At 39.9% G+C, this 15,943-nt stretch overlaps 1 long non-coding RNA gene across 1 annotated transcript; it reads left to right on the forward strand.

Moving 5' to 3' along the window:
• Window positions 1-1,744: 1,744 nt before the first annotated feature.
• Window positions 1,745-9,199, forward strand: LOC113027397 (uncharacterized). The gene is made up of 2 exons (XR_013910524.1): window positions 1,745-8,069; window positions 8,305-9,199. It is a non-coding gene; the product is annotated as an uncharacterized LOC113027397 (long non-coding RNA).
• Window positions 9,200-15,943: the final 6,744 nt, after the last annotated feature.

A 15,943-nucleotide genomic window follows, 5' to 3' on the forward strand; every position in this document is an offset into this window, starting at 1 on the left:
TGCTGTGTTTTACTTGCATCTGTTTGAAAGAGTGAGTGAAAACACAAAAAATATTTTATTTTATGTGCTGGAATGTGTAGAAAATAGGTTTAAATGTTAAACTAATTTATTCAAGTCAGAGAATGTGGCATATAATTAAATGTTTTGCTTGATGCATAAAGTTAAAAGATTAAAACTGATAAAACAAGTTAAAAAAAGAGACTTTTCCATTTGATTACATTTTGTATGATGGATTATGTAGAAAAAGTAGAATTGGGCTGAAAGATCTATCACTTTATCACCTCTTCAGGTTGTAAATCGTGTTTTTAAAAAGTAACTAAGTAACTAAGTAACTAAGTAATTAATTACTTTTGAAAATAAGTAATCAGTAAAGTAACGGGATTACTTTTTGGGGGGAGTAATGAGTAATTAATTACTGATTACTTTTTTCAAGTAACTTGACCAACACTGGCTAGGACACATTTCACAATACTTAGGTCACTTTTGCAAAACTCTTCACACAATTCTCCTAACTGACCTTCAGCTTGGCAAAGCAGTTCATTTCACATTCAAAATGCACTACAACTACCAAAACACTTTATTCAGGTCTCAAATAAACTCATTCTTCCAGAACACTAGCAAAGGTTGACAGCCGACAAACACACTTTATCACCCACAAAACAATGATCTAAAAAACACTAACAACATGTAGCATTACACAGTGTTTTCTTGTGTAAAACAAGGACACATCTCTGTTTATAATTTCAATATATGTTACTGGAATGAATCAGACATCATGCAGAATTCGTTAATATTTGTTTATGTATTTTTATTTTTTTTGCACTAAGTAATCCCAAAATACAAGAATTTGTATACACACCATCCACTGATACACATACAATAGTAATGCTAATCTACTCGGTCTTCTCCATTTGGCCACAGGTTCTCATCCACATCACATCTTATGTCATCTAGGGCAAAACACCTAGGAAAGAATCTCCTGGCATGCCTGATCCATCCCTGGCAATCTTCTGCTGATATCTCCAGGCATCCAGCATTCATTGCATCCAGGAGGGACATTTGATCATGTGGATGATGGTCGTAAACCTTCCACCGCCATGAGGAAAATAATTCCTCTGTGGGGTTGAGGAATGGAGAGTAAGGTGGGAGGAAAAGAGACTCCATTCTGGGATGGGCTGCAAACCACTCGGTGACTGCACGGGAGTGATGAAATGCCACATTGTCCCATACAATTATAAATGTTGGCTGATTCCTTCTCTCCGCATCCCTTTCCTCACCTAGCACAACCCTTCCATAGAGATCATGCAGGAACGCAAGGAGCCGTTCAGTGTTGTATGGCCCAATTAGTGGTCTGTAACAGCAGTCCATCAGTGGATATTGCTGCGCACATTGTGATGTTGGCATCCCTCTGGCCCGGGACATTCACTGTGGCCCTCTTCCCAATCACATTCCTCCCTCGTCGCCGTGCTTTGGCCAAGTTGAAACCTGCCTCATCGACAAAGATGAAAATGTGGTGTGTTTGCCTGCCTTCAATCTCCATGACTCTCTAACATAAATCCACAAGGCGACATAAGCTGTTACAATAGTAAATTTGTAAAAATTGTCTTTGTGTTTGTTTGGTTTTGTTCAAAAACAGATCTGTATTTTATTGTGATCTTACCTGGACATACTGGTTCCTGAGTTCAATTCAATTCAATTTTATTTATATAGCGCCAAATCACAACACAAGTCGCCTCAAGGCACTTCATAGATACAGAGAAAAACCCAACAATCATATGACCCCCTATGAGCAAGCACTTTGGCAACAGTGGGAAGGAAAAACTCCCTTTTAACAGGAAGAAACCTCCGGCAGAACCAGGCTCAGGGAGGGGCGGCCATCTGCTGCGACCGGTTGGGGTGAGAGAAGGAAGACAGGATAAAAGACATGCTGTGGAAGAGAGACAGAGGTTAATAACAGATATGATTCAATGCAGAGAGGTCTATTAACACGGAGTGAGTGAGAAAGGTGACTGGAAAGGAAAAACTCAATGCATCGTGGGAATCCCCCGGCAGCCTACGTCTATTGCAGCATAACTAATGGAGGATTCAGGGTCACCTGGTCCAGCCCAAACTATATGCTTTAGCAAAAAGGAAAGTTTTAAGCCTAATCTTGAAAGTAGAGATAGTGTCTGTCTCCTGAATCCAAACTTGAAGCTGGTTCCACAGAAGAGGGGCCTGAAAACTGAAGGCTCTCCCTCCCATTCTACTTTTAAATACTCTAGGAACAACAAGTAGGCCTGCAGAGCAAGAGCGAAGTGCTCTAATAGGGTGATATGGTACTACAAGGCCATTACAGTTTTTGATGTCACGGGGTGGAAAGGGACAAGTTATTTAAGTTTTGCATGTTTTGTTGTTTTACCTTTTTAATATTTTAATATGAAGTGTATTTACTTAGTTTTTATATTGCATGTATTGGTCATGTTTTGTGCAGTGGTTATGTTGTTGCATGTTTTCGTTATACTGTCAAATTGTCCTGGAAAGACTCCGCCCCTACCTGATAATAAACTGTTCACACCTGCGAGAGATCCCAGAGAGGCCAATAAGAGGGCCTGGCAGACCAAAGGAAGCGGTTGACCGAGGGGCAAGAGAGGACTGAAGCATGAAGGCACCCATGAGTGTCACGGGAACGGACGAGAGCCTGGAGTGACACGGAGGCTTAAGAGATGGGGCCTGAGAGGCCTGACGTGAGGCTTTAAGATAATTTACAGAGTGACATATAAGGCGGCTAGAGTTGGCTAATGGAGGACCAGCGCGCAGAGGCACCAGCGCGCGGCAGGACGGACAGCACCGGAGCACAGAACACCAGCGCGCAGAGGATCAGCGCACAGGGCACCAGTGCAGAGAGTGACAGTACCAGCGGGGAGAGCGGAGACAGCACCAGCGGAAGGCACGGGACGGCTGTGTGGCTTTGCAGTTTTAAAGAAGCGGCGGGCGGAGTTGAGAGCTCTGCCCACCCGGGGTAAGTCTTTGACTTATCCCCTTTTATCGAATAAAAACTGCCGGAAGAATAGTGACTGCCGCTCCTCCCTTTCTCTAGCATATCAAGACGCGAATGCGGAAAGGAAGGAGAGGACTCCGCTGGATTTCCCTTTTACTTCGCTGGATTTCTTAACTCCCTGGGACTTTTATGCTGTGGTGGATCCCACTGGACTTTTAATGTTGTGTGTTATTGATTTTTATTGTGTCTTCCCTTGGCCAAGGTTGTTTTAATTTATCTTACATTTTTAACTATTTAAATATAATAAATTATATTTTAATTCTACAGATTTTTAATCGTGTGCTTTCCCTTGGCGGCTCCACTGCTCTGTCCGTTTGGAGGAAGGTTTCCTTCCTTTAAAAAACGATACTGTGGAAATAAAATCAGCCTTTCCGCTCCGTTACATTTACAGACGCTAGGACACATTTCTCAATACTTAGGTCACTTTTGCAAAACTCCTCACACAGTGAGCACAACAGAAGTCTATGTGGGCTAAACTGAGGATCAGTTATCATTGTTTTGGCACAAAATGCATTCAATGACTACATCTCTCAAATTTCATGAATTATTTTCTCACTCAGACACAACAACTGCCAAAAATCTTTGTACGTACAGGACATTTTGCATGTGCTTACATACTGTTTTCAAAACTGTTAAACTTATGGCCAAAACAATAACACAATGCAAAACTTAAAAAGACGGCAAAATGCAACAGCAATATTTTATTGAAACATATTTTAAATCTAAAAATGCAGTTTAACCAGCCACAGCTGATTCTCATTGTAGATGAACATCTAAACAGGTGTTACTCCTTCAATTTTTCAACTCCTTCAATTCTGGCAGCCAGAAGATTATTTCCTAGGTGTTTTGCCCTAGATGACATAAGATGTGATGTGGATGAGAACCTGTGGCCAAATGGAGAAGGCCGAGTAGATTAGCATTACTATTGTATGTGTATCAGTGGATGGTGTGTATACAAATTCTTGTATTTTGGGATTACTTAGTGCAAAAACAATAAAAATACATAAACAAATATTAACGAATTCTGCATGATGTCTGATTCATTCCAGTAACATATATTGAAATTATAAACAGATGTGTCCTTGGTTTACACAAGAAAACACTGTGTAATGCTACATGTTGTTAGTGTTTTTTAGGTCATTGTTTTGTGGGTGATAAAGTGTGTTTGTCGGCTGTCAACCTTTGCTAGTGTTCTGGAAGAATGAGTTTATTTGAGACCTGAATAAAGTGTTTTGGTAGTTGTAGTGCATTTTGAATGTGAAATGAACTGCTTTGCCAAGCTGAAGGTCAGTTAGGAGGATTGTGTGAAGAGTTTTGCAAAAGTGACCTAAGTATTGAGAAATGTGTCCTAGCGGCTGTAAAAAAACTGTAAGATAAGATGGGCCCTGATTATTTAAGACCTTGTATGTGAGGAGCAGGATTTTGAATTCAATTCTGGATTTAACAGGAAGCCAATGAAGGGAAGCCACAACAGGAGAAATATGCTCTCTCTTTCTAGTCCCTGTCAGGACTCTTGCTGCAGCATTTTGGATTACAGTTTTTTTTACAGCCGCTAGGACACATTTCACAATACTTAGGTCACTTTTGCAAAACTCTTCACACAATTCTCCTAACTGACCGTCAGCTTGGCAAAGCAGTTCATTTCACATTCAAAATGCACTACAACTACCAAAACACTTCATTCAGGTCTCAAATAAACTCATTCTTCCAGAACACTAGCAAAGGTTGACAGCCGACAAACACACTTTATCACCCACAAAACAATGACCTAAAAAACACTAACAACATGTAGCATTACACAGTGTTTTCTTGTGTAAAACAAGGACACATCTCTGTTTATAATTTCAATATATGTTACTGGAATGAATCAGACATCATGCAGAATTTGTTAATATTTGTTTATGTATTTTTATTTTTTTGCACTAAGTAATCCCAAAATACAAGAATTTGTATACACACCATCCACTGATACACATACAATAGTAATGCTAATCTACTCGGCCTTCTCCATTTGGCCACAGGTTCTCATCCACATCACATCTTATGTCATCTAGGGCAAAACACCTAGGAAATAATCTTCTGGCTGCCAGAATTGAAGGAGTTGAAAAATTGAAGGAGTAACACCTGTGTAGATGTTCATCTACAAAGAGAATCAGCTGTGGCTGGTTAAACTGCATTTTTAGATTTAAAATATGTTTCAATAAAATATTGCTGTTGCATTTTGCTGTCTTTTCAAGTTTTGCATTGTGTTATTGTTTTGGCCATAAGTTTAACAGTTTTGAAAACAGTATGTAAGCACATGCAAAATGTCCTGTACGTACAAAGATTTTTGGCAGTTGTTGTGTCTGAGTGAGAAGATAATTCATGAAATTTGAGAGATGTAGTCATTGAATGCATTTTGTGCCAAAACAATGATAACTGGTCCTCAGTTTAGCCCACATAGACTTCTGTTGTGCTCACTGTGTGAGGAGTTTTGCAAACGTGACCTAAGTATTGAGAAATGTGTCCTAGCGTCTGTAAAAAACTGTAACTGAAGGCTTTTCAGCGAGTTTTTAGGACATCCTGATAATAATGAATTACAGTAGTCCAGCCTGGAAGTAATAAATGCATGAACTAGTTTTTCAGCGTCACTCTGAGACAGGATATTTCTAATTTTAGAGATGTTGCGCAAATGGAAGAAAGCAGTCTTACATATTTGTTTAATATGTGCGTTGAAGGACATATCCTGGTCAAAAATGACTCCAAGGTTCCTCACAGCGTTACTGGAGGCCAAGGTAATGCCATCCAAAGTAAGAATCTGGTTAGATGCCATATTTCTAAGATTTTCAGGGCCGAGTACAATAACCTCAGTTTTATCTGAATTAAGAAGCAGAAAGTTAGCGGCCATCCAGGTCTTTGTCTTTAAGACATTCCTGCAGTTCACAGTGAGTTGCTTGACATGTTCAGAGTTCCTCTCAAAAGGCACAGTGTACAACTGTTTCATCCTGACCTGATGTTTTTTCAGGACTCTAGAAATTGTTGTTATGCTTACACTGTGAATATTTGCGAAAGTGACGTTGTCTGCCAAGACTCTGTGTCTAATTTCAGTGAGTTTTATCCCATTGTTTCTGATGACCATATCAACAATGGCAGTTTCCTGCACATCAGTGAACATCCGTCCTCTCCTTCCTGTGTGAGGTAACCGTTGAGTCCTAAGCAGAAATGCAACAACAATTACACAAAAGCTTATTTACTTTTGAAATGTGCAAATGCCCTTGCAGAATACAAGTTACCTGTTGGTTTGCTGGAAAACTAACAATAGATGTCACTGTAGAGCGCTGCAGATTTGGCTGCACTCTCTGACCAGCGTCTCTCATTGAGTGACCATGATTTACTACATGATCAATTACAGTAGCTCTGATCTCATCTGAGACTACAGCTCTTGATCTTCCTCTTATTCTTCTTCCACCACGCATACGTATTCCTCGCCCCCTCCCAGCCACTCTTCTTCCTCTTTCAGCCACTTCTCCATTTCTGGCTGGGTCCATGTTTACATCACAAAACAAACCTATTCAGCAGTTGTCTCCTTTTCTAATGAAATTGAAGGAGTAACACATGTGTAGATGTTCATCTACAATGAGAATCAGCTGTGGCTGGTTAAACTGCATTTTTGGATTTACAGTTTTTTTCGATTGGTTTGGCTCATTTCTTGAAACCGAGATGAAGTTCTCAAAATAACATGGACAAATCTCCAAACCACCTTGCAATTGTTCACAACAGAATGTCATTTCTCATTGGTTTTATCAAATTGCAAATGCTTTAGTACATGTCTCAAGTGACTCTGTGCTTCTTTTCAAATGATTATGTACAAGTAGCTACAGTTAGCACAATGAGCCCACATTTAGCACATTTTCCAAATAAATAGATCTTGGCGATCTAAACTGATTAGTTGATTTTTCAGTGAAATGGTTTCTCACTCCAAAACATATCAGCATGGTTTCATTGTGTAAGTCATCATATGCACAATTGTCTGTTCAACTGTCAAAAGTAGTCAAAGATATAATACCATGAAAGAATATCTTGGAACATTTGATAAAGTTATGACAGTACTTGACAATCAATCAGGTGAAATTAGAACTAACGAAGGAGCAGTTTCCCACATCTCAGATGACCAATCAAACAGGTTGTTTAGATACCTGACAGGTGTTGTGATTATGACTGCTGCCAAAAGTATATAGACAGAGCTTGGCCCGGGGCCAGTTTCATTTGCAGTGTGAACATGGAAGCACCTCGCCAAGTACAACAGCAACTTCCTGCTCGAGGAAGAGGAGGAGTGAGAATGCGTGGAGGAATAGGGGGAAGAGGCCGAGGAGCACGGAGGCACCATGATGTCCCAGATGAAATCTGGGCCACCCTTATTGACCACGTTATAAACCATCGCCTCACAATGGCAGAGGCAGGTCGCCGAGTGCAGCCTAATGTGCCTCGGTCTACAGTCTCCTCCATCATCCAAACCTTTCGCAGGGCAAACAGGTACAGAACTATGCTATTGAACTATTCAGTGTTGGTGTGTGTGTAGGCCTAGAGTACTGTAATATCTTCATGTGATGTTATATGATACTATAAAAATGACAAAGAAAAAAAAATGGAGAAAATACTGTGAATAGTATTCCAGTCACTGTGCAGTGCATCACACTTTTAGTACCATAAAACAGCAGTACAATTACATTGGTAACTCATTTTGTAACAAATTTACAGTGTTGACCTTTGACTTGTATGTCTAGGTTTGGACGACAGCCTCAAGTGGGTGGCAGAAGAAAACTTCTAAATGAACAACAAGAACAAGAAATATGCAACATGGTAATTGCAAATAATGCCATCACACTGAGACAGATTCGTAATGCAATCCTGCTAGACAATGTAATGTTCCAAAATATAAACTCTATCAGCATCTCCACAATAGACCGGGTATTGAAGAAACATCAGATGACCATGAAACAGATTTACAGGGTACCATTTGAGAGAAACTGTGACAGAGTACCAGTATGTGCATGTAAGTCAACTACTGGTTGTCTATCATTGTAACACTATTACAGTAAGACATGGTTACCACTGTTTTTTTGTTTTGCGTTATCCTTTTTACCTTCAGAATCCAGCTTTGTGTGACTAGAGCATTTTGCCTAGAAATTGTCTTCAGTTTTCCACTCCCTGTTTTTACAGTACTTTAGATCCTCCCTGCAGTATCTGTCTCTACTTGACTGATTAGATTTATTTCTATTCTATTGTAGAGAATAATGACATTAGAAGGCAACGAAACCCTCACATCCTGGTGTTCATTGATGAAGCTGGCTTCAACCTGGCCAAAGGTCGAAGGCGTGGCCGTAACATCATTGGCCACCAAGCCACTGTGGATGTCCCAGGCCAGCGAGGAGCAAATATAACAATGTGTGCCGCTATATCAGAAAGAGGTGTGGCCACACACATTCCCAGTTTAGGGCCCTACAATACACAAAAGCTCCTCAATTTTTTGGACCACCTTTATGCTGATCTGATCCCAGAAAATGAGAGAGGTGAAGAAGGACCTCAGCTACCACATTATGTCATTGTGTGGGATAATGTGAACTTCCACCGCGGCCCACGCATCAGAACCTGGTTCACCACCCATCCCCGGATGCTAATGGAGTTTCTTCCACCTTACTCTCCTTTCCTAAATCCAATTGAGGAGTTTTTTTCAGCTTGGAGGTGGAGGGTGTATGAGCATCAGGCTCAAGACCAGAGGGCCCTGCTGCATGCAATGGATGCTGCATGTGAGGACATCACAGTGGATCAATGTAGGGGATGGTGAGACATTCACGCCGTTTCTTCCCTTGCTGCATCGCAAGAGAAAATATCCGTTGCGATGTGGATGAGAATTTATGGCCTGACAGAGAGCAGCGCGTCGATGGCCAGGGGGATGAGGATGGTGGCCAGGAAAGAGAGGGTGACAATGGCGACCACTGAAAATATTACTGTACTATAGTTCTGAAAATTTATTTACAGTATGGTAGGCTTGAGTTTGTTTTGGTTTTTTGTTTGTTTATAACTGTTCACATTTACAGAATCCTGTATATGTTTTCTTTTCACAGTATGTTCTCTAATGTTAACATTTCTTTGTACGAATAAAAATGTTTACAGTTTCCTTGAGTATGATTGGTTTATTGGAGGCTGATTTTACTGTAAAATCCTTTAGTTTTATTCATAGTGGTATTCTGTTGCTAGACCTGTGCCTCAGTGACAAAACTTCTAAGCATTTTGACTTGCAGTGCTTAAACAATGCCAAAGGTATAATGCATTTTGGGGGCATTGACTATTTATGAGAAGGATATTTAGTTTTGACACATGGATAAACTCTTTTGGGAGAGATGAGCTTTTGCAGGGGACCCATGGTGTTGTGCTAAACCATCCAGGTTATTTTGACAAAAGCACTAAATGAATGCACATGTGCCAAGGCAATTGAGAAGGATCTGTGCTATTTTGACTGTACTGACCTTTTATATGGGAAAGGAATCTGCTTTTGAAGCATGGATGAAGAGTTTGGGGAAAGATATTTGATTTTGCTAGTGAGCTATAATGTTGGGCAGGACTGTAAGACTGTTTGGCCAAATGACCTTATGGTTTTGAGAATGTCATCTCGGTTTCAAGAAATAAGCCAAACCAATCGAGTGAAACTGTAAAATATGTTTCAATAAAAAATTGCTGTTGAATTTTGCTGTCTTATTCAGTTTTGCATTGTGTTATTGTTTTGACCATAAGTTTAACAGTTTTGAAAACAGTATGTAAGTACATGCAAAATGTCCTGTACGTACAAAGATTTTGGCAGTTGTGTCTGAGTGAGAAGATAATTCATGAAATTTGAGAGATGTAGTCATTGAATGCATTTTGTGCCAAAACAATGATAACTGATCCTCAGTTTAGCCCACATAGACTTCTGTTGTGCTCACCGTGTGAGGAGTTTTGCAAAAGTGACCTAAGTATTGAGAAACGTGTCCTAGCATTTGTAAAAAAAACTGTAATGACCTTGTTTTGAGTTTTTGCCCACAATTCTGCCAATTGATTCTGTAATTCTTACTTTCATTTCTTAAATTTGATCTCTTATCATTTTATTATTTCAGACTTTTCACCCAATAATTTTGTAATTCCATTTTGAAATTTTAGCTTTTCTCTCAAAGTTGCTATTTTCCAGTTCTCACTTTTATCTCATAAATTTATTTTTAACCTAAATTTTGCACCAAATTATTTCATCCTTTATTTTGAAATTTTCGTTTTGTATCATAATTTTGACCTTTCATTTGATCATTTGCTCATCTTATTTTACGAACTGGTCTTTTGGTGTCATGACATTGGAGGAAAACTACTACAGAAAAAAATAAAAATGAGAGATTTGGGGAAGTGTAAACATTGGTATATGGCACAGAGTGAAGAAAAAACATACTGATTCTATTAATACAACAAAAATGTAACAATTATAGTTTCAGTTATCGCTTATCTGCTATAGAAACATCAGATTTATATAAATTATAAATAATAAAAGAATGAAAAAAAGAGTAAGTGTGAAAGAAACCCGCACTTACAGAAGTGATCCTGCAGGGGGCAGCACAGCATCAGACATCACACTGAAGCAAACATGTTTATGCTCCTGCTTCATGTTCCAAACACCGTGTGTGTGTGTGTGTGTGTGTGTGTGTGTGTCCTTGCGGGTGTATCTGTGAGTTTGTGTGTCTGTGTGTACTTCTGTGCCTGTGTGTGTGTCTGTGTCTATCTGTCTGTCTGTGTCTGAGTGTGTGTGTGTGTGTGTGTGAGAGAGAGAGTCAGCTGTTTCCTGTGAGAAACTGTTGGTTGTGATGAAAATGAAAAGGGTGAGGAGATGAAAGCGGAGGTAAATGAGTGCTGGGAGGACAGCAAGCAATGAGAAAGAGGACGGATGTTAATAAAACCATTGCTGTGGATGTATGAGAGGAGATGGAGAGTAAATAGAGGAGGAAATGGAAGCGGATGAGGTTAAGAGAAGGAGGGCAGCACATCAGACAAACTCATAAACGGATGGAGGAGGGAGGAGGAGGAGGCCACAGGTGGCTCCTCTTCACTCCATCAGGTAGAGGAGATTGTGGAGCGCGGGGAGAGAACGATCGATGGATGGAGGATAGATCATCTATGAAGAAATAATCTGCTTCAAATGTCCCTGAATGCCGACGTCCTCCTGCGTCTCCTGCTCATCCATCAGTTTCAGAGGAGGATGCTGACCCGAGTCCTCCTTTCCTTTTAGCTCCATCCACCTGTACTCATTTACACATTTACAAGTTCAGATCAACATACAAGTATAACTAAAACAAGAAGGGAAAGTAACTGTAAACAGAAAAAATGTCATTTAAATTAATTTAAATTATACTTTTGCTAAAATAATCAGAATATGAATAATAATAATGCTATTTTAAAGCCTGACAGTCACGCTGAAGATGAATGAAACAGAAGAGCTGATGAAGATGAAGCAGCTGTGATGTTTGAGGCTCTAAACATTTAAACTTGACTCTAACATCAGATTTGTCAGTTTTTCTGTTTCTTTGATGTTTCTATGTGTTCTAAATGCCTTCACTTCATGTAGATGATCATTATGATCGTTTTCTCTTCCTTCTTTCCTGCAGCTGAAACTGAAGCACACAGTGTATGGTCCATGTATGTGAGTGAGGATGTAAGCTCAGAGCCTCCCTGATGGTCTCTCAGAGCGTGTGCAGACCTTGAACAGACTCCTTGATGTCCTCCTGTGTCATCACGCAGCACGCTAATAGGAACAGCATTAGCTCCCTGAGGCTGTGATGATGCCGCGGGAGGCCGGTGTGCAGCGACCGTTCTGTTAGCGCTCACTGTAGCACAGTGTGCTCATAAAATTGGCACACGGTGGGAATACACACTGTATTTATGTGTGTGAGTGTGTGAGGCCATGCTTTTCCACTCAGCAGCACGCTCACAAATATCATATCAAAAAATCTACCACTTTAGCTCACCTCGTTTTTCTCAGGGGAAAAAAATTGAGCAAACATCAGTCAAGGTCTGTGTGTGTGGCTCATCAGCCTGCAGGGATAACTGCTGCTTCAGGCAGAGGCGTGCAGAACCACCTCCACCACCACCAAAACACCAAAACCACCACTATGAAACAAAATTCATCACCAGCACTCCGGGTCATGAGGTAATAAAACTCTGTCAGAGCTGACGCTCAAGCTCATTTATGCACACAATGCTGTTGATGTTGGGTTTTTAGTGCTGAAACCTAAATAAACTTTACCACGATCGCTCCTCAGCCTCATTAAATGGGGCTCTTAGTTCTTAGCAGCTAACAACTGCAGCTGGAGTATTGGGAGAATGTCCATGCAGTGTGGATGAAGGAGGCTCACAAACACACGAGAACCTGCTGAATGAACACAAACATCTCCATGCAACAGCACGAACGACCACAAGATGCACAATATAAATCTTGGTCTGAGGCACTTTGCTCCACAGTTGAACAAATAATGATTTTCATTTGTTATTCTTCATTATATCACTGTTCACGAACACCCAACAAATCAATTATAAAAACATATTTTCTTCTTCTGCAAGCTACATATTTATTGTATAATCCATCAATCAATCAATACAGACAGTGTCACAAGTGTCACTGCAATAAAACTGTTCACCAAAACCTATTTACAAACTTATATATATATACATGTGCAACATTGACATAATCTCACTCTTTGTTTCGAAATTATCTTCCACGCAAATTATATATAATTTGTAAGAATTAAAGTTTTATAAAAATAATTCCCAAAAGCTATAAAGATGTTGACAATAATGGTACCATGGGCTGTTCATACAGTAAATTTTATCCAGGTTAATTAACAATAGTAGGAGGAATTAGGGAACAGACATACAAACGTCTTCATATGATGTTATAATATTTTTTAAATCAATAAATGCACTCATGCACTTTTATGCTTCATCTCCCAAATCCTGGTCAGAAAATCGAGGATTACAATTCTTCCCAATCTCTGGAACAAACTACATTTTCATATTTGATGAACAATTTTAAAACCCTTTACTTCTAGCCCAGCCTGGCTTTTTAAATTTTATATCTTAATTGTAAATAAGCAATGACTTTTAATTATTATGTACATAAACACACACACACACACACACACACACACACACACACACACACACACACACACACACACACACACACACACACACACACACACACAGAGTTAACTTTTTACTTTTCTTCCACTGTTTCCTTTCATTTCCATTAGGAGTTAGTCGGGAAAGAAACCTGACTCTCGTGTACATGAACAAACAATTTTTCTGCTTCACATTTTTCCATGAGCTGGTTCAGCACAGCCAAAAGGAGCCAGGATGAAAGCTTGGGTCTGGAAGCTGACAGCAGCTCCATTATGAGCTGGAACAGCAGTCAGCAGAATATCCTTCCCAGAATCCACCTGGCCAATGCTCAGTGTTGGTGGAGGAAGTCGTCCCCCAACCATTTACGCCTCTGGTAATCACTAAATGTCTCAGGTACCATACCATACCACCTTTATTTATAAAGCACTTTAACATAAAACCAGAGTTCACAAAGTGCTGTACATGCTAAAAGCATAAGTAAAGAAAATTAAAATGAGATAAGATAAAATAAAATAAATAACTAAAAAAAACTAAAATAAATTGAAACATGTTAAAACAAATTGAGTCAACCCCTCTAATCAATGCCAAAGGCTTCAGCGAATAAATATGTTTTAAGAAGACTTTTAAATTCAGAGAGAGAAGAGGCCTACCTAACATGCAAGGGTAGATCATTCCACAACTTTGGAGCAGCTACAGCAAAAGCACGATCACCTTTAGATTTATACATAGTTTTCGGTACCTTAAGGAGCTGCTGATTGGCGGACCTAAGGGAACGGGCAGGTGTATATGGTTGTAGTAGCTCCGAGAGGTAGGGGGGGGGGGCAGGCCATTAAGAGGCCTGCCTCAGGTAGGTGAATTTTGTAGAAGACCTTTGTCTCTTATGTCCTGGAGCTGAACTCTCTCATTAAAGTTGTTTTCTTCATATATGGAGGATGTTCATTTTAAACATGACCACAGCTTAATGTGATGATGTCACAGTAGCTGTAAATAAGTTCAGGCTACAGACTGCTCTAAACACCGAGAAGTGGGTGTGGTTTCAGTGTTTGGGATGACTATATTTCGGTTGTATACATTCTCTGTGAAATCATACAGATCCAAGAGCAGAAAATCTGTGAAAAACTCTTAATGAAGGTTTAAAAGTGAGCTGGCTTAAAGTGGCAGGACTAAAACAGTTTGTTTCAGACAGAGGATGAAATGAAAAGCTTCACCAAGACCCAGTGTAAGATACAGAAGGATTATTTCAAAGTGTGAATCATGCAAAGCTACTCTAGAAGAGTCCAAAAATAAATAGTGCAGAACAGGTGCTGTGAATAGAAAGAGCTGATTGGTAAATAGGTGTCATCAGCATATTAATGAATAAATGAATGAAAAAAGGGACACTGATAAATGATCCTTTGCTTCTTCTTCAGTACAGTCCAGGAAAAAAAAAAATGAAACTGAGGATGAAAAAATAGGTCCACTTAAACATGACCTAATTTCATGACATAATATGTGCTCTGTTCCATTGTGAACAGTAAATAAGCGACACAGTAAGATGTGTTAGAACTTTGTCTTTCACATTCAGGAGAAAACAGATTCCTGTAACATCGACAGATCAAATAAACAGAGTCCTCCATGGCAGTACCATAGGACTCCTGCCCCCCAAACAAGCTGACTGCCGGCGTCCTTTGGGTCAAATCCAGACTGTAATAGTTCCTGCTGTGTGAGTGGACCTGGCTGCTGTCAGGTATTGTTGTGGAGCTGTCACAGCTCATCAAAACGTGACAGCGGTGGAGAAACAGCAGAAAACATTTCACTGCCAGCAGCTCCAAGTAATTTGTTTTTAGCAAAGTGGGGCTGTTGTGGCCATTTACCACTTTCTCTGTGCACGGCCCCAAGCCCATCACGCTGTTGTGACAAGTTTCCTGCTTCCAGCACAGCATCTAACCTAAAAACGGCCTGGCTCTGTCCCCTGGCTGAGTGTGGAGGGGTAGATTGTGGTCAGAGGAAAGACATCATCATCATCATCATCATCATCATCATCACGGCACACAGGACAAACAGCAGTAAAAGCTCCAGTTCTCCAACATTTTCAGGAGGCAAAATGCTCAGACTGAAAAAAACCTGCCCTCATTCCTTCAGGAAAAACTGTTTTCACCTGAAGTTCATACTGTGTTCAGTTCATTTATATAAAACAGTTTTATATATTTACACAAGATGCAGTTAGTGTTAAACCTATAGCTACTTCTTATACGTCACATTTTTGATAATATTCCTGGCTTAAAGGGATTAAAGTAGCTTTTCACAATTTACAGGTCAGATGCCAGCAAGAGGAGGGATAACAGTAGGAAACTGAGAACTGAGGTAACAGTAATGATAGCAGGGAAAGCCCCCCCCCTCCCCCATCACAATAATAAGAATAGTGGGAAAAGGAACAAAGAAGACAAGTAAAACCAGGTTAAATAATAAGGTTCAAGTAACGTTAATCAAAACTAAAAAAAGGAACATTTGAGCAGAAAAAAGTAAAAACAAAGAAAAAAGTGGGGACTGGCAGCTGAACACACAGATCAATGCAAGAACCAGCAGGCGTGTCGGAGGAGAGGCCTGGGATTGGACTGTGAGATTACGGAACATCCACGTTACCTGACAGGCCGCTTTTTATATTGTTCTAGTAAAGTTAAGCAGTGTTTGAGGGAATAAGGGAGCTCCTGAGAAGCAATAACCGAACTGAAATACAGATTTTAAAAAGTGTAAAAT

The sequence above is a fragment of the Astatotilapia calliptera genome, chromosome 7 (genome assembly GCF_964374335.1).
Source record: "Astatotilapia calliptera chromosome 7, fAstCal68.1, whole genome shotgun sequence".
Classification (NCBI taxonomy): domain Eukaryota; kingdom Metazoa; phylum Chordata; class Actinopteri; order Cichliformes; family Cichlidae; genus Astatotilapia; species Astatotilapia calliptera.